The sequence below is a fragment of the Monodelphis domestica genome, chromosome 6, assembly GCF_027887165.1.
Source record: "Monodelphis domestica isolate mMonDom1 chromosome 6, mMonDom1.pri, whole genome shotgun sequence".
Classification (NCBI taxonomy): Eukaryota; Metazoa; Chordata; class Mammalia; order Didelphimorphia; family Didelphidae; genus Monodelphis; species Monodelphis domestica.
In genome coordinates this window covers 191215506-191235121 of record NC_077232.1, presented here as the reverse complement: position 1 = coordinate 191235121, position 19616 = coordinate 191215506, and the positions used below count along the sequence as shown (strand labels likewise).

Sequence of the window (19616 nt, the reverse complement as noted above, 5' to 3'; positions counted from 1 at the left end):
CATTCAGATCCTTGCTTCAATTAACCTATATAGTCTTATTCCCCAAATCATCCATGGCATTATCATGCAATTTAGAAATGAAAGAGAGCTCATTTTATCAATGGGGTATCTGTGGTCTCTGGAGCTCAATGACTTATCCTAGGTAACACAGTAAGTGGCAGAGCCAGGATCTAAACTAGAGTCCTTGAACTTCAGATGTGATGGAACCATAGGTTGCTATGTGTAATACCCAAACATATGCAACATATAAAAGTAGAGAACACAGGTGTCCAGTAAAAATAGACAATGCCTTGCTATTAAAGGGAAGCAAGATTCTAAGAATTTGAGCAGTAAATACAGAATGGTGGGACTATCCCCTTGCCCTTTCCTTCATAGCCCAGAACAAATATTCACATCTTGTCCTTCAAAGCAATCATCTTTTTAGACTATAAACTTTATGTTTTTGCTGTTGCTCAGAGCATTTTTGGAAGCCCCACTTTCAGAGAATAGATTATAGAGTGAGTTGTGGGGCTGTACAAGAAAACTACTCCCATTAATTCTATTAATATCTGACATTTTCACAGTGCTTTAAGGCTTACCAAGAATGTAATATCTCATTTGGTTCTCATAACAGCCCTGTAAGGTGGGCTCTACTATTATCCCTATTTTAAAAATGAGGAAATTGACACCGAGATGGGGAGGGGAATGACTTGCTCAGATTAATAGGATTTGAACTCAGATTTTCCTGACTTCAACCCTAGATAGTATTTCCTAGCTGGACTGAATCCACTCTTTCTGGTTTGCTAGACCTCAGGTAATTTAAGCTATTTCTAAATATCAAACCCACTGCTAAATGACAACAACAACAAAAAAATTCTACCACTGAGAATCCACTTTAGGATCTGAAAACAATTACCATGATAAGTTAGGACCAGAAGTAGTGTGAGCAATGATGACATATTTGGCATAAGTAGCTAATGCCCTAAGAGGGGACAACACTCAAGATGAAAAATTATGGTATATTCAATCAAAGAAAAATTATCACTATCTACTAGTCACACCATGTAAAATTAAAATTGTCATTCCTAAAAATCAACCTTAAATCATTTGTGATTTTGTCACTCTCCACCAACTCTTTTCCACATTAGTAGATGATATTAGAGTTACTGTGCCTGAAAGAAATCAATATATAACAGCCACCTTGTGAACCTCTCTGAACTAGCTCTATGAGGTTCAGATAACAAATACAGTGCAACTGCTGGGTCCTTAACTGAAGTCTTCTGAGGTTGATAAGGTCCTCTGCAAACTTGTCCTCCATTGTCATATTGTTTTTAGTTGTTTCAGTCATGTCTGACTCTTTGTGACTCTATTTGGGGCTTTCTTGGGAGAGGCAATGGAATAATTTGTCATTCCCTTCTCCACTCATTTCACAGATGAGGAAATAGAGGCAAACAATTTGCATAGAGTCACACAGCTAATAAGTGTCTGGGGTCAGATTTGAACTCAGGAAGATAAGTTTCTGACTCCAGGCCTGGTGCTCTATCCACTATGTCACCCAACTGCCTGCAGTCATTGGATATGTCAAGATCACTGTCAAACTCTCCTATGCACTGCAAAGGGATAAGAGAGGGTCTTTTTCGGTGTGAGGTTGGATTGATAGACTTATGATTTCAACATGAGAAACTCCCTTCAGGGATGGAGATTTGTAATTTGTAGCCAATTTGCAGAATAAAAGAGGAGTATTAAAGAAGTTAAATTACCTACCTATGGCCACGTATTTGGTATGTGTCAACAGCAAGATTGAACCCAAATTTTCTTGACTCTAAGGCCAGCCTGTCCTCTAGCCTCTTTATCAGGGTTTGAATGAAGGCATAGTCATAATAGTTTTTGTTTCTCCCCAAAACAGTTCTCTAAGGTACGAGAAGAAATAAGCTCTCAGTGGATAAATAAGTTGACCCAGACCACAGGACAAGTGAGGACTAGGTTGGATTAAATGGCCTCAAAGGTCTCTTCTGACACTGGGCTTTTATAAAATGTTGGTCTCTCAAGATTGCCAAAACATTAATCTCATGAAAGGTAGTTGGTAAAACTGTAGAAAATAAAAAGATTGATTGCCCTACACTGATTTGCTACTGGAGAATTATCCTGACTTCCTAATCATTTTCAGACATTGAGGCTGAGCAGTTACACTCAGGAAAAAAAAAATTAGAGTAACTTCCCTTAGCTATAGATTACAAAACCTCCAGAATGCTGCTTCTGGGGAAATTTCTTTGCTGTAAAATCTGTTGTCTTCCAAAGTCTCATCTTTAAAGGCTTAACAATGCCAGTGATGAGATAGCATCACAGTTTGGTACTCTCGGGGAACACCAAACAAGGACAAACATTGTAGCAGGGGAAAGAAAATGCAAGTATCTATTTTTCAAGGTGAAGTAAATTTACTTTTTTATATTTTGTTTTCAATGAATTTTCCATCTGAGATACATTTTTTTTAATAATGAAAAGGACAATTTGTTAAAAGATAAAAGAACCATAAAAATTCCAGGTAATAATCGTCATGGGATGGTTTCCTTTTTTTCCTTCATGCCTTACTTTTAGTCCCTAAGTCCAGCACAAAATCCACGTCTTATAGACTGAAGTAGATTTCATGAAATAAAGATGAAGTTACTTTTTTTTTTTTTAACAGATTGTGGATTCAAGTTGCATTTTCCACTGAGGTCCTTTTGTACCCCAGAGGGTTTAGGACAGTGATTGGTAGATATTAGCTATTTAATAAATGTTTATTTATTGGTTGTGTAAATATGTATGTATGTATGTATGTATGTATGTATGTGTCTCTGCATGATAGTTCTCCCATGTAGGCAGAATGCCAAAATCATGCCATGTGTTTGAAGGCTGAATTAATACAAAATTGATATTATTTTCCTTATCAAAGATCATACTCAGACCACAAGTCAAGTCAACAAGCATTAAATACCTACTATGTGCTAGGAGCAGAAAAGTAATTTGATGCATAATAATATCACAATTAATATGTCTCCTGGGGTACCTTGGAAAGGGTACTGGATCTGGCCTTGGCAGGCCTGCATTCAGATTCCAGCTTTGTCACTTGCTGCATAGGCAACCTTGATTAAGTCACTTAACCTTTGTGGGCATTGGTTCCCTCAGATATAAAAACAAAGAACTTGGATTAGGTGACTTCTAAGGCCTCTTCCAACTCTGATCTGTGATCCTGTGGAATTTATATGAGTCAATCATACTAATAATCACATCTAGTAGCAGCAAAATATATTATTGTTTAGTTTTGCTGCTTATTTTTACAATGCATTCATTATAGGCAAGAGGAGTTATGCTCCTTAGAAATAAATGATAGAAAAGAGATATGACTCCTGGACTCAAATACTTTCTTTTGATCCAAGATCTATTTAACTGCATTCATTTAAGGGTGCTAATAATTCTTCTAGTTGTGATTGATTTGTTCACAATTGGCTCACATCTTTAATGAGCTCATCTTCCGAGGAACTATTCTTGGCTTATAAATGACCATTCCAACATATCCCTCATAGATCATTCTCACATTCGACTCCTACATTGTCTAGTGGGTTTTCCAAATTTAGGGAATCCAAAGCTTTCATTTACCATCTCAATGGATTATAGTGTCAGATGTTAGATCTGGAAGGGACCTGAAAGAATATCTAGCAGCTCCTTCATTTCACAGACAAGGTTACTGAGTACCAGAGAGGCTGTGACTCCCTCTATTATGCCTATTCTCAATAATTTTATCTCTCCCAAACTATCAGCTACTTTCCTGCTCTCTACAAACATTCTTTTTTCTCCTGAATCCTCAAAAAAAAAAATACCTCACTCGATTCATCCATTTCTACTAGGTATCTTTCCATATCTTTCCTCTTTTTTGTGTCAAAAGTCTTTGAAAAAGCTTTCTATCAATAATCAATATCTCCACTTCTTTTCCTTTCACTCTCTTCTTAACTCAGAACTAGCAAAATTAAGCTACCCACCAGCCTCAAATCTGCAAATGGTTATTTGAGCTATGTATCTGGTCCTAACTCCTTTCCTAGTCTCCAGTCCCTCATCTCTAATTGCCCATTGGACATCTCAACTTGGAGGACCCAAAGACATTTTAAGCTAAGCATGTCAAAATTAAACTCATAATTTTTCTTCCAAAATTCTCTACTCTTCCTAACCTCCCTGTTATTGCTGAGTCGTCCAGGCTCACAATGTAGGTGTCAGTCTTAACTCCTAATTTTCTCTCACTCTCTAAATCCAGTTTGTTTCTACGTTCTATCAATTCTCTCTTTACAATATAAACCTCTTTCTTTCTCCTACATTCTCATACAGGTCTTCATCATTATAATAGCCTTCTGGTTGGTGTCTGTATCTTTATCCCAGTCCATATTCTACTTAGTTTCTAGACCTTGTCATCCCACTCTTCAACAAACTCCAATGGCTCCCTATTACTGCTAGGATCAAATATAAAATCTTGTTAAAGCATTCAAAATTTTTCATAACCTGTCCAGATCTTACCTTTCCAGTCTTCTTATACCTTATGTCCCATCGTATATACTATAATCAATTACAATGATCTCTTTACTATTCCTCTCACATGGCATCTAATCTCCTAACTGCATTTTCACTAATTGCCCCACAATAATTACTTCTCTATTCTTCTCTACCTCCTGCCTTCCTTCAAGTTTCAGCTAAAATTCCATGTTCTGGAAGAAGTCTTTACCCATCTTATAGCATCCCCTCAAGATTATCTCCAGTATATTCTGTTTATATATTGCTTATACATAGTGTTTGGTATAATATCATTCCCCTTAATTTATAAATTCATCAAGGAGAGGAACTATTTTTATCATTCTCATATCCTTAGCACTTAGTATAGTTCTAGGAATATAGTTAGTGATCAATAAATGCTTTTTGTCTTGAATTATTATCTGTTGTACAAGTGGTAAGTAGCAAAGCCAACATAATAATAACCAACTCCTGTGATTGGTTAGTTTCTTCTTATCCCCATTCTTTCACTTTGGGTAAGTGCCACTAAGTGGATACCTGTCCCTTTCAGATTTCAGGGATAGTTTAGTGTAAGGACCAGAATGTAAGGGGTTAATATAAAAAGTTGGACTCGATTATTTAAGAGTAGGGTTGCCAGGAATTTAATCAATTCCAAAATGATTTTTTTTAAGCAATTTATTTGTAAAATATAGAAAGAGTGAAAGTAAGAAAATCAGAGAGAGGATGGGGTAAGATATCTAACCTGTACACTAAGTATTTTGATCCCAATCCCTGGATCAACCCAGGCAGGGCTAATAAATCCTTCACTAGAGGGGTCTCAGCCTTGAGCTGAGGGCCAAGGGTTGTAGGGAGGCTCTCTCAAGAGGGGAGGCCTCTCCTGAGGCATCCCTTCAGAAAATCCAGGAAAGGAATCAGCCTTTTTTACTCACCCCACGTGGTAGTTCTAAGGGAAAAATCCAAAAGTGGTCCAAGGGCTCAGGCTAGAGCTCCTTTAAGATCAAGTTGAAGGCAAAAGACATCTTTACAGGAAGTTCTTGGAATTCTTAAAAACCATTCCTTTTCTTCACTTCCTGTGACTTCCTTCCATTTTACATGTACCAATTGCAGCTTAAGCTTTGCTTAGGATTGCCCAGATGTTAGTCAGTGAATTCTGAATCATCACTCAATATTGCACATGTGAGTCACAGACCTCCCTCACTCTAGTGTAAGTGGGTTGTATATGTTTCTGGTGATTCTAAAAATGGGCAGGGGAGAGTTAATCCCATTATCACTGTAGCAGTCAACACCTATCTATGCAATCCACTATGTATTCATCCCTATGTATTGTGTACATTTGCATCTCAATAATAATAACTAGGAGTGTCCACAGAGAGCCAGCTCTCTTTACCTTATCACCCCTCACCTATCTCTGTCTTTCCTGGAGCTTGAACTTCCTCCCTCTCTCTCTCTCTCTCTCTTCCTGAAAGACCTTTCCTCCTCAATCTCTTATCTTGAAGTGGTCCGTGCTTAGAGTACCAGTTCTAAGGGACTGGCAATTTCTTTCTTGATCTCCTCTCCTCAAGCCAGATGGATCTGTACTTGCAGCCCAGGCTGTAAGGGATCGTGGCTTTTCTTTCAGCTAGTCTCCATGTTCATTGCTTACTCCTGTATGTTGATTCGAAGCTACTTAACTGGTTCATGTCCTAGTGAAAGCTAAGTAGCTGAGCTTATTCTGTGGAGCTCGATTATTAAATATTACACGTGTGTCTGCTTCCTTATCCATCTCCTTGGCTCCAATCCTTCCCCCAAGGTCAACCTTCTATCTTTCCTTTTGTGGGAGGGCTGCGGGCCAGCACCCTACCCCCACAGTCACAATCCCCCCAGAGATCATTTGGGAGACTAGTCTCCCCAATTGATCACTTAACATAATCATCTTGTATCCCTAAAAATTTTATAACTACAGGTATATAACAATATTGTGCCTTCTATGAGGAAATTACAATAGTTACAGATAAGAGGGAAACAAGAGATGGAGAAAACAAAACCAATGTTTGCTAGGTGCGTTGACAAAAAGCCAATTAGGGGGCAGTTCCCTTTGGCATAAGAATGTACATTAAAAATAAATGTTCAACCCCTTTCAGTTCAATGAATTGCACCAAAAAGTTCATTCTGGATCTTCTTGATGCAGTGTAGGTTTCTGTAGGCATCTTTTCCTAAACAATTCATTATCTGGATTCAAGGTGTTAACAAACTTCTTTCTCTGAAATTTTCTTGAACAAAATTTTAAATCTTGGATTTTTATGAAAATACAATACAACCCCCCACCCCGAAGAGGAAGTTCACCAACACCTGGATCAACTCAGGATACATGGTTGAGTTTGGGGGGTATATGAGTCAATTATCAAAAGACAAGAAGTCTCTAATGAAGTATTGTTGATGGATAAAATGGAGGGGAAAAGGTAGGGAAAGGAAAGGGAAAAGGAAGGTAGTTGGGGGATCCCCCCTTGCTCAGGTAGCCTCAATAAGGAAATTTACCAGGCTTTTCTTTCTAGACTATAATTATGCTAGGGATACTTAAATTGAATCTAGCCAGACTCCAAGAATAGTTTGATAGGTTTATTTTGACCAGGAAAACAAATGTTTGGAAAGTTAAAGAAAATTAGATCTCCCACTCTTCCTCAGGGCAAGGCTCTTCTCTAGAAAATGTGCCCCTGCAGAAAAGGGGCCCAAACCCATGCTTCTCTCTTCTTTTATATCTTCTCAGACACCTCCCACAAAGAAAGTGGGAGTTGTCTGAGGAAGTTGGGGTAGAGGATTAGGTTCAGAGCTATTTTAAAAGGCACAGTATTCAAGGGATATGAGTTTGGTCTTGTGCTATTTAACATTTTTTATTAAAGATTTCGATAAAAGCATAGATGATATGCTCATCAAATTTATATATGACACAAAGATGAAAGCAATAGTTAACACACTGTACAGTAATCAGGATCCAAAAAGATCTTAAATTAAAGCACTGGGTTGAACTTGAATAAGATGAAGTTTAATAGAAAAAAGGTAAAGTCTGAAATTGAGTTATGGAAAATTAAGTTCACCAGCAGAAGATGGAGAATATATGCTTAGATATTAGTAGTCTTAAAAAGGAAGTAGTGTGTTTGCTGAATTAAAATCTTGATATAAGTCAGCAGTATGATAGAAAAGCAAAAAAAGAAGAAATCTAATATGGATGAGTTACATTAAGAGAGGCATAGTTTCCAAGAATGGGCTCATGATAGTCTCACTAAAGAGTATCCAGAGGAAGACAATTAGAAAATGGTGAAGGAGCTGGAGTCCAGGTGATACGGAAACTGTTTGAAGGACCATATTAATCCTGGAAAAGAGAATACATGAGAATAAGAGGTAAAGCATCAAAATTATCTTCAAATATTTGAAGGGCTGTCAGGATTAAGGATTAAATTTCAAAATTTAATTTAATCAAAATTCAAAAAAAAAATCAAGAAAGCTTGAGGAAGGGATCCATCCACAATGCAGGATCCAAATGAAGACACTGAGTGGAATGATATATTAAGAGATTTTGGAATTCTTCCTCCCAAAGAAGAAAAAAAGGATGAGACTGAAGAAATGGTTTTATATTTACAGAAAGAAGCAATGGTTAAACCATATGAAAAAATGACTCTTACCCAGTTAAAAGAAGCTGAAGATGATTTTGATGATGAAGATATGAAGGCTATGGAAATATATATACAAAAGCATTTACAAGAATGGAAAGTTCTTCAGAAAACACAAAAATTTGGGGAACAAAGAGAAATTTCTGGTGACCAATATGTGAAGGAAGTTACAAATGCAGAAAAAGATGTCTGGGTTATAATTCACTTATATAGACCAAGCATCCAAATGTGTTTACTGCTTAACCAGCATCTGAGTGTTCTAGCAAGGAAATTTCCAGAAACTAAATTTGTTAAGGCTGTTGTAAATAGCTGTATTCAACACTACCATGACAGGTGTTACCCACAATTTTCGTGTATAAAAAAATGGTCAGATAGAAGGAAAATTCATCAGAATTATTGAATGTGGAGGAATAAATCTGAAGTTAGAAGAACTTGAATGGAAACTAGCAGAAGTTGAAGCTATACGAACTGACTTGGAAGAAAATCCTAAAAAACAGGTGGTAGACATGATGGCATCTTCCATTAGAAACACTTCTATTTATGATGACAGTAATAGTACAAGCAGTGACAGCGATGAGACCAAATGTCCTTAGAAATATTTAATAAATGGCTTTCCACTGTTTATTTTGCCCAATCATGTTATTATTGCCTTTATAAATCAGTAATGTGAAGCAATGCAAATAAATTTATTTTAAATTTAAAAAAAAAAAAGGAAGGATTAAATTTGTTATTCTTCTCTGACTATGGCAGGCAGAAAAAGAAGCAATAGGTTGAAGTTGCAAGAAAGCAAATTTAGGCTAGATATCAAGAAAAGGGATAAGGATAGGAAATGGACCCATGGCTACTTCACCATTCTCCAAGGACTTTAGGCAGAGACTTGATGAATTCTTTCTGAGGATATTAGTGGGGATTTCATTTATGAACTGGTCAAGTCTAGTCAATAAGCATTTATTAAGCACTTATGGTTTGTCGGTCTCTGTGCTAACCCCAGGAAGAAAGGAAGACAAAAAAAATTCTGATCTCAAGAAGCTCATAATCTAGAGAGACAACATGCCAATAATTATGAAGAAAAGATTGAGGATCAGAAAAGGCTTGTTGCAGAAAGTGGGGATTTAGCTGAGATTGAAAGGAAGCCAAAGTCAGCAGGTGGAGATGAGGAGGGAAAATACCTTCTATATCTTGATTATCTCCTTTTATTTTTTATATATCCTATTTAAACATGTTTGTTTGCCTGTGGTTTCCCCCACTGAACTGTGAGCTTCTTAATATCAAGAGTTGTCTTTTACCTTTCATTGTATCTGTATTGCTAAGCACAGTGCCTGACACCTATTAGGCACTTAATATATACTAATTGACTAACTCCAGGAATGGATTGGACTTAATGGTCCCTCAGGTCTCTTCCAACTTAAAGATTTTTTAAATTATTAACTATCTTTGCCTTCTTTATTTTTTTAATTTTTATTTTAAAAATATGATTCCATCTTTACATATTTCATTTTTTCTCTCCCCTATCCCCTCCCATATCCAATAAGCATTTTCACTGGGTTATACAAATGTTATCACTTATGCCTATTTCCATATTATTCATTTTTCCAATGGAGCAATTTTTTGAAACCAAAAACCCAAATCATATATCCATATAAACAAATGATGTCATTTGTTTTTCTTCTATGTTTCTACTCTTTGCCTTCTTTAAAAGAAATCTTATTTTTACTTGTAATAAAAATAAAATAAATATTGTTTAAATAAATAATATAATAAATAAAATAAATAATAAAATAATAAAAAAGTCTTTTTACATTATCTTAATTCTTGAATAATCCCCACCCCAATCCATTGAACTATCTCTTGGGGGAAGGGGTGTATTTTAAAAGAATTTTAGCGAAAGCAATCAACCTTGTCTGATAGTCATTAATAGATGCCTTTGCAAGTCATAATTACAGAGTTCAGGTTTCATTTTTAATTTCTGTTAACATTTAGTAGTAATTATACATATTATTTCTTTTTGTCTTCTAATATCAGTTTATATCTTCCTATGCTTCTCTTAATTCTTCATTTTTATTCTTCTTAATAACATAGTTATTTTCCATTCCATTAATGAATCACTATTTGTTTAACCATTCTCCAGTTTATGGGCATTCACTTTGTTTCTAGGTCACTGCTATTACACAAAGTGTTGAGTATTGGTACTTATGGGATTCCCTGATTTCTAAGAAAAATGACAATGGACATTTCAGTCATATTTTTAAAAACTAACTATTTTTCCTTTCCTTTCTCCTTTCTAATGACTATTTTATTAGCATGAAATTGATATTTTTAATTGAATCAGATTTTTGTTAAAATGTCTATTTCAAAATTTAGATGTAGATCTGAACTTGGCTATTGACAGAGGACAGAAATGAAGCCTATGATCAAGACTAGAATAATTTCTTCTTGAAGAAAGAGAAGCTAAGTTCAAATAGAAACCAAGAGAATGCAAACCAAAGGCTAGGCCAGGTCAGAGAGACATGGGAAAATATTGTGTGGAAGTCATTATGGTATCAAAAGCCAAGATCCAGGGAGCTTGGTTGAGCTGACTTTGGTACAGTTTGCCTCTCCTTAAAATTCTTGATTTTTCTCATAGCAATGGACTAGGAGAAAATGTGAAACAATGATAAAGCAGTTGGTTTCTTTATTCTGATAAGAGGAGGGAAGGATGAGGATCAAATTTGCTTTTTGAGATCTAGCAAGTTTTTTTTTTTATCATTAAGTGAATTGGTTCTCTGTTTTCTAGTCTCTTCTCCATTTACAATCCCAGATGGAGAGCAGAATGAAAGGAAACCTTTAAGCCTTGGGGGCTGCTCTGTAGGAAAAATGATGGCATTTATTTATTTTATGTAGTAGGGTAGAGAAAGAGCTGGTTTCAGAGACAGAAAATCTGGGTTCAAGTTCTGCCTCTGATACATGCCAGGAAGCAAGGAGACAAAATGGGAAAATCTGAGTTTGGACATTTATTGTAACCTTTGGTCTGACCTCCATGGAGCACATATTTTCTAGCAGTCTTCCAATTAAATAGTAAAGACTTCTTTAGGAGGGAATATTGGCATGAAGTGTTCTGCACAATTTCTTATTTCTTAGTGCCTTTACCTCACCTATTACATTCTTATTATAGCAGTCATTTAATTAAATTTTGAAAAATCATTAAGTGCCTACTTGTAAGGGACAGTGCCAAATGCTGGGGCTAAAAAGACATAAATAAAACATCTCCTGCTGTCAAGAACTTTACATTGCTCTAGGCTAAAGCTTCCCAAGGTGGGAGAAGCTTTAAGGTAGGAAGATAGAGGAAGGATAGAAGTTTTGGATACTGCGAGGGGGGTGGTGGAGTCAAATTAGAGATATGAGGTGGCAGGAATGAGTCAGAAATTCAGGCCTTATTAATTATCAATGAGCCACAGCAAAACTCCGATCAGTGGACTACTCAGAAGGCTTGTACCCATCCACAGATCCAAACTTAATACCACACAGGTCGGAGAGATGATAGAGAAAAGAAAGTGCCTGGCCGAAGGCCAGGTCCCAGGTGAGAGAGATAGAGAAGGAATGGAATTAAAGATGGAGCTTGGCCAGAGGCCAAGCTCCAGCAAGGACAGACATCAGTGGGAGCTGAGATCCAAGAGGAAGAGAGAGAAGAGAGAAGGCGGAGATTGCCGTGGCTGTATTTAATTCTTTGATATGCAAATATACACAATACATAGGGATGATTATCATTGGTTAATGACAATGTATAGGTGTGGTTTCTCTTAGCCAGGTGAGCACAAAGAAACCTGTTTTCCCGCCTAACCTGGGGGAAGCTGGGGTCAAGGGTCAGAGTCTTTCCTAGCCAAGTGCAAGAGTGAGCATGCTCAAGACTCTTCTAAGACAATCTGTACATACTAACTGTTTCCCTTGTCCATAGCTAGGGGTGGACTGCTACATAGGCAAGGGAGGAAAAGATAAATATGTATGAAGATAGATAAAAACAAAGTGTAAACAAAGTTATATAAATAAATTTCTAGAGGGCAAGTATGCTAACTGAGGAGATCAGGTCCTCCTGTAGGAGGTTAGCTCCACTAAAAAACCACCAAGAATTCTAGGAGGCAGAGGTGAGGAAGGAATGAACAGTATTCTACATATTGGGGACCACCTATGTGAAGACACAGATAGAGATGGAATTTCACGCTAGTAAATGGATGAGTTGAGCAGACCAGTTGGACTGGAATAGACTGCATAAAAGACGTTAAAATGACATAGAACTGGAAGGTGGCACAAAATATTTTCTCCCCACTGAACAGAGTTGAAGAAGATACTAGGACTCCATCACACTGGAGTGAGAGATGCTGAGAAACTAGACCCCATGGATAGTCAAGTAGGTCAACACTGGCAGTGGTAGATCTATCCTAATTTACTAATAATTTTTGCCAACTAGATGCCAAGCTCTCTTATTTCTCTAGAAGAGAAATATTAAATCAAGTCATGAAGGGAATTTGGTTCAAAACTTTGGGTGAAAAATGCAACAGTTGTGATAGTGAATGAGAAATCGCCTCAACTGTCATATGTTTCTGGAATCAAAAAAATGATGGTTAGGAAATGAATCTGGAGGCAGCTAGGTGGCTCAGTGGACTGAGAGCTAGGCCTGGAGACAAGGAGGTACTGGGTTCAAATTTGACCTCAGACGCTTCCTAGCTGTGTGACTTTGAGTAAGTCACTTAATCCTCATAACTCTTCTGCCTTGGAGCTAATACACAATATTGATTCTCAGATGGATTTAAGAGCCTAAAAAAGAAGAAAGAAAGAAAATCAATCTAATGTGTGCTTGAAATGGACAGATATCATTAGTAATAGATTTGTTTTTTCTCTAGCGCTTCCATCTTCTATCCAAAAATGGTCATTATTTCAAAGTCTTAAAATAAATATATTGTATAAATAGGAAGGATAAATACAGCTTTATATTCTCCTGAGGGCCTTCCTAAATATAACTAACCAAAAAGACATGTCAATTATTATTTGATTTATGAGTCAAAACTTCCATGGACAAGTAGTAGTGAAAAAGCAAATTAAAGATGACATTGCTTAAAAAGAGGCTTTGTTATCTGACATTCACCCCTCCTCTATTGAGTAGGATTTTTTTATGCATCTTAACAAGAAACTACCCTAAGTCCTACTCTGAATCTTTATTATTTTATGGAGATGGCCATAGTTTCTTAAAACCTGGGCTAAAGGGTTCAAACTCTTAAAGGTTCAACTAAGCTATAAATATTTTAAGCAGGATCATGAAAAAAAGACTGTTAGTAGCTGCCTGATGACCAACTTGGCTAACTATTGAGGAGTCATTATGTTCACAATCAGTAGATTGCCCTAGTATATGACTATTTTAGCCATGATGACCCATACAACATTTGAAAATATAAAGTGACCTAGAAGCATAGGCTTCCTAAAATTTCCACAGCAAAGATGGCAGGATAATGCAAAAAGGAGAAAAAAAGATGTTAAGAATTTCAGGTTTGACGAAAAGACCCGTAGGAACTGATATAAAGTGAAGTGAGCAAAACCAGGAGAACACTGTATACAGTAACAGCAATATTATATGATGATTAGCTATGAATGGCCCAAATCTCATCAATGGAATGATCCAAGACAATTCAAAAGACTCCTGACAAAAAATGCTCTCCATTTCCAAAGAAAGAATTGATGGTGACTGAATGCAGATTGAAGCAAAATATTTTTCACTTTATTTTCTTCATGGTTTATTGCTATTGTTTTATATTAATCTTCTTCTACAACATGCAATATGGAAATGTGTTTTGCATGATTATACATATATAACCTAGATCGAGTTGTTTACCATATCAGTGAGGGAGGAGGGAGAGAATTTGAAACTCAAAATTTTAGAAATGAATGTTAAATTTTATTACCGGAAATTGGAAAATATGCTATGAAGAACTTCAGTTTCCAGTTAGACCAGATTTCTGTTAAGCAGTTCAGGTAAATGACTACAGTGTCAAGTAACTGGCTAAAGTTTTCTGAGGAAATAGCCCCAAGGCTGGTGCTTCTGAAGATGGAATGCTATTGGGGCTGACCTTGGGCAGAATGAATTGTGAAGTATGAGTGAAGTTTATTTTCTGGAACTCCCAGATTATCATTTCTATTCCTCTTTTTGTTGTCAAAACAATATATTTACAATCTATCTTTAGCCTATCCTACTTGATTTTAGAGCAGTAACTAAGAAGTTTGTCAGTCAGAAAGCTCTAAGGATTAACAAGGTTAATGGGGTTTAATATATTACTTCTCTCAAGAACTACAGAGCCAAGGATGTTTTGAGTTGAAAGGCATCCCTATGCTTACCTAATCCAACCTATACCTAGAAAAGGAATGCAGGAACAATTAGTCATCCAACTTCTTTTGGAAGACCTCTAGTGAGGGGGAACTCATTATCCTTTTAGGCAGCCCATTCATTACCCTCTTATGGCTCTAATTACTCCAGTCTTTCTTTATGTCAAACCTAAATTTTATACTTTGTGATTCTCATCCATTTCCATTAGTTGTATTCTCTGGGGCCAAAGAAAAGCCTCTTCCTTCTTTCAGAGCCACTTGAATAGTTTTTTCTATTTCTCCTGTCTTCTGTTCTTTAAGGTTAACATCCTTAGTTCTTTCAACTGATGTTTATATGGCACAGGAGGTATATAGAGTGTTCAGGGAGGACTAGGACCTCTGATATTAGGGCTTGCCAAAGCCTTTTCAAAGCTGATCCTCCATCTTTAAGGTCTTCTTGTCATCTAAGTCTCTCATCCAAGTAGCTCCAACAAGCTGTAGCACATGTAGCAGTCATACCTTGGTAAAACCCTCTAGGCAGATAGGCTAAAACCTATTGGTGAATTAGTAGGATGTCTCCTCCAAGCACATAAAGCACATAACTCCATGAGGAATGGGCAGATGAGAACAATTTGTTACAATGGCCATGAAGGGAGATGAAACAGGTACAGCCGTATGCTTAGAGCTTCTTCAAACATGGAAGACATCAAGGTGATCCATTGCATCCCAGGCCATTGCCATTCTCTTGACTTTTGTCTTGCCACTGGACTTTGGTGACTCTGGAAGGCAGAGTGAGGCTGATGACTTTGTGCAACTCTGCCTCATTTAAATCTAATTCATGCTCAAGTCAAGATATCACCCCACGATGTCACTAATTCCCTTCAGAAGGAAGGATGAATAATTGCATGCCATGGATGCAAGGCTCTCCGCCATCACACTTGCCTTCCTCCAGATGCTTTCTAGCTAATCTTTGCTTTATTAACTCGTGACACCCATAATTTAATTCAGTGCTACAGATGGAATCCAGCCAGTTCAAAGTACAGCAGAATTATGACTCATTTTCCTTGTAACCTATGCCTTCTTAAGATCACATTAGCTTTCATGGCTGCATATCATACTTTGACTCATAATGAACTTGCAGTAAACTTAAAGAACAATAGATAATTCAATAGCTATCCAAATGTGTACTTTTACTTATGGTGCAGATTTGATTTTTTTTGGAACACAAGTGTGATATTTCATATTTATTCCCACTGAATTTCACCTTATTAGATTCTTATTAGATTTAGCTGACTGCAGGCTAATATCTTCTCTCTCTTGATTATCTCAAATTTATTCTGTATATTTCTTGTTCATTTATAGTTGTTCATATGTGGTTTCCTCCATTGGATTATGAAATGACAGCCTGGCCTATTTTTTTTATTTTTGCCCTTTCATTGTATCTCCATAGCTTAGTCCAGTATAGATTGAGTGCAGCACATATTAAGGACTAAATGCTCATTGACTGGCAGACTGACTGTTTTAGCTGGTTTTAGAATATCCCTGGGATCTTAGGATTATTCTCAAAGGCTTATTCAGGTCAGGAGATTATTACAAAAAAATTCACTGCAGATTTTTCCCATAAATAAAGCATGGAGAAGCTAAAAGTAGAAGCAGAAAACCAATTGCTCCACTTCTCTAAAATGTCAGGTATAGCCATCTGGCCAAATGGTTACTGAATCAATACTAACTTACACTTAAAAAAGAAGAGGAACCCAACAACCAATCCAATTGCTTAGTTCTTCAGTGCCTGTTAGATTTTACTTCAAATGACTCTTATAAAATAAGTCAGTCTGAAATTTAACATTTGTCATTGAGGTACTATGGTAGTGATTTGCAGGAATGTTGTTGTCACCAATGAAATTAGAAGCATTGCAGATGCCATAGGTGTGGAAGGTTAGATGGCTCAGAACATCCCAGCTGGAGAGTGGGTATCATTCCTGACTAGCCTTTTTTCAAAGATGAAATTGTGTCTCCAGCTGAAGCATAGATAGTTTTACTTTCTGAACATTTTCTAAAAATGACCAGATGCTTTCTCAAATATTTTCAAGTTTATGTGGTTTTCATTAGAAATTATGCAGTAAAAATCTGTTTCTCTTCTTTCCTTGGACTGGTTCTAAGGATGTGGCTTGGCTCTGTTTATCCCCAATTCATTAAGTAAACATTTATTTACTGTCTATTGTGTATAGTGCACTTGCTGAGTGCCAAAAGAGGATATCAGTGTATCCTTTGTCTTCAAGTACTTTATAATCTAATATAGTGCATTAGGGCCTAGGGGAAGTATCTAATTCCAAGAACCTTTGCCACAGCCCCAGGAAGGAATCAGATATCTATAGAGATGCAGAGGACTTTTTCTTCCTTCTGGAGTCCCCTGTCCACTAAAAAGACAAGCTCCCCTTAGTTCTGCCAGTGAATAGATAGTGTCCAGTTGTGTGTTCATTTAGGGGTGCACTGAGTGTGTGAATGTGTATATATACCAAACAAATGACTGGGCTCTTTTGAACCTACCTTTCATCCTATTAAGCTGAACCTCGTGGAATTACCTTTATAAAATTCCTTACTTTATAAAAGCATTGAATTAAAGTGATAACCTATAAAATGCTAATACCAAAAGAACAGCTATATGAATCACAAACTGGATTAGCATTCGCCCCAAATTCTGAACCCCTAAACAGAAAACTATTTTTTTAGACATCCATGTTCTACCTCCCAGCTCCTAAACCTAGTCTGATTCCTCTTCAGAGGCTATCATAGAATGGCAAAGAATTAGTATGCCATATTTGTCCTGGCTCTTAGTAACTGAATTCTAATGAGCTACATTTAAGTGTCTCCTAACTAGAAGAGAAACCATTAAAGAAACTTAAGGTATCTCTCCTTTATTTTTTTTTTGGCAATGTAAGCAAATGTGGTAGGCAGAATGCTAGCTTCTAGGCTTTTGGCATCTCTCACAGTCTAAAACTTTGCTGGGCTTCTCTGTGTCCGTGAACTGCCAACACTAAAATAGAGTCCAGAAAAAAAAAGTGGTTCAATAACTATACTCATTTGAAAGATGACTTTAAATCTAGTTTCTAAAGTGATGTGGGACCAGGTGCCATCTCAGGCACCATTAACTCTACCTTGATCCTGTCCTTTCACCTTCACAATTTGTGCATTCTAAGGTGGCCACCCTCCATCTGCCAGCCCTCCAGGATCTTTGAGACTCTGGAGGAAAAATGGACAAATGAAGCCCTGCCAGCTGCTCAGTGTCCTATCAAGGAGGCTGCAGTGCTCTGCTCCATGTGTAAAAACCCTTCATATACTTTGCAGTACCTTCTTAAAGGGATATTCATTTAGAATATGAAATAGAAGGCTGGGAGGGAGCAATCCTATAGTTAAAGAATATACTAGATTTATTTTGATACTATGTCATGGTATCTGTTAGCAGTTTTCTCCTTCTATCTTAGAATTTCTAGGTGGCATGGGAACTTTGACTAAAACTCTTACAAAACAGAGCATCTTTTCATCTATTGTCTGGCTTATATCTTCTTGGGGACAGGAGGATCAATTCCATGACCTCTTAAAATCTGCCTGTCCTTTAAATTTTAACAATGATATAAAGATTTCAACTCCACTGAAATTTTAAAGATTTCAACTTTATTATTCATGGGGATCAAAATGGAGTGATGTATTCAAGCAATACCAAAGGAGGTTTGGGTTAAAGATTATACAGGATATTCTTGATGTATTAAGTTACTAAAGTTTAAAATTGTACCGAGATACTTTGGGATACCCTGTATAAGAATGCAGGCTTTTAAACAATTAAATTATAAAATGAGAAGTAATTTTCCTAGTAATATTCTAGCATCTTTCCATGAGCATAATGGCAAATGTTTAACAAACAACTGTACAGAAATAAAAGTTCATAATTTTAATCAGAATTATTAAAAGTTTCTCCATCACTTTCTTAAATCTAGAATCTCAACAAAACAATAATTGATCCCTCATGTGTAGTGTTTGCTGGGTTCCAAGGTATATATGCTCACACTGAAAATTTAACCACCACTCTCATACTATGATTTGGCTCCAGCTTACTCTTGCATCTTTCCCTTGTTTCTTCCACCTAGCCCTCTATACTCACCCCCACCCCCCACCCCCAGAAAACTGGAAAAGTTATTATGATCTAAGTAGAATGAGCATTGGTCTAGCAGTCAAGCTTTTGTTTAGTCCCTTATCTGGGCATCCCTTTTCATCAACAGTGAAATGACAGATTTGGCTGAATGATCAAGGATCCTCTCAATTCTTACTTTCCGTGATTCTTTAACAATGAAAGAGTGATATAAGCCTGGAATGGTCATGACCATCCTCTAAACATCACCTTGGAGTTTGTTAGATAAATGAGGAGGGATTGGTTGAATGTCTCATTCTTTGGTCTTTCAGATTCCTTTTTGATGTGAGAAAGTGATAAAGATATTTGATTACCTGAGAAGATAATAAGCATCTCAAGTATCTTTAAGGGAAGTTTTTAAGAAGAAGCAGTTAGCTTAGAAGGATTCAAAATTAAGATGAAAAACAGAATGATAAGAATCAGATTCTTTCCTTGACCTAAGGCCTGCCATGATAAACATTAAGAAAATGCATGAATTTCATCAGTTTCACTATTTGTGGATTACCTAGGGAGGGATGAGTTAGATTGAGGAGGAGAAAAGGGAAAGGCAGTCATTGAAGCAATTCTGTAATTCTAGGGCTATTTTTTTTTAACTCCATGTAGTAATCCAAGGCTGATTGAATTGGACCGATGGGTTCTCCAAAGGCATTTGCAGAGCTCCCTGCTCTGTGCCATCAGGAAAATTCAGATATAACCAGCCACTGGTTATACTTTGTAGGAGAAAACAGGGTTGGGAAGATTAAAAAAGAATTTATGGAATACAGACAGATGTAAATGGGGCCCTTTTCAGAACAAAACTGAGTAATAACAATATTACATATATCTTTATATATATAAAACAACAACAATAATAGCTAGGACTACAATGGTTATCTCTGCTTAATATCTTCTCATCCAGAGACCTGGTGCTGACATTCTATCCTGTTCACCCAAGCAACTAGAAATAGAAGTAT

At 36.7% G+C, this 19616-nt stretch overlaps 1 pseudogene; it reads left to right on the top strand.

Moving 5' to 3' along the window:
- The first annotated feature begins 7967 nt into the window (after nucleotides 1-7967).
- LOC100024080 (phosducin-like protein 2) lies at nucleotides 7968-8793 on the top strand (annotated as a pseudogene).
- Nucleotides 8794-19616: the final 10823 nt, after the last annotated feature.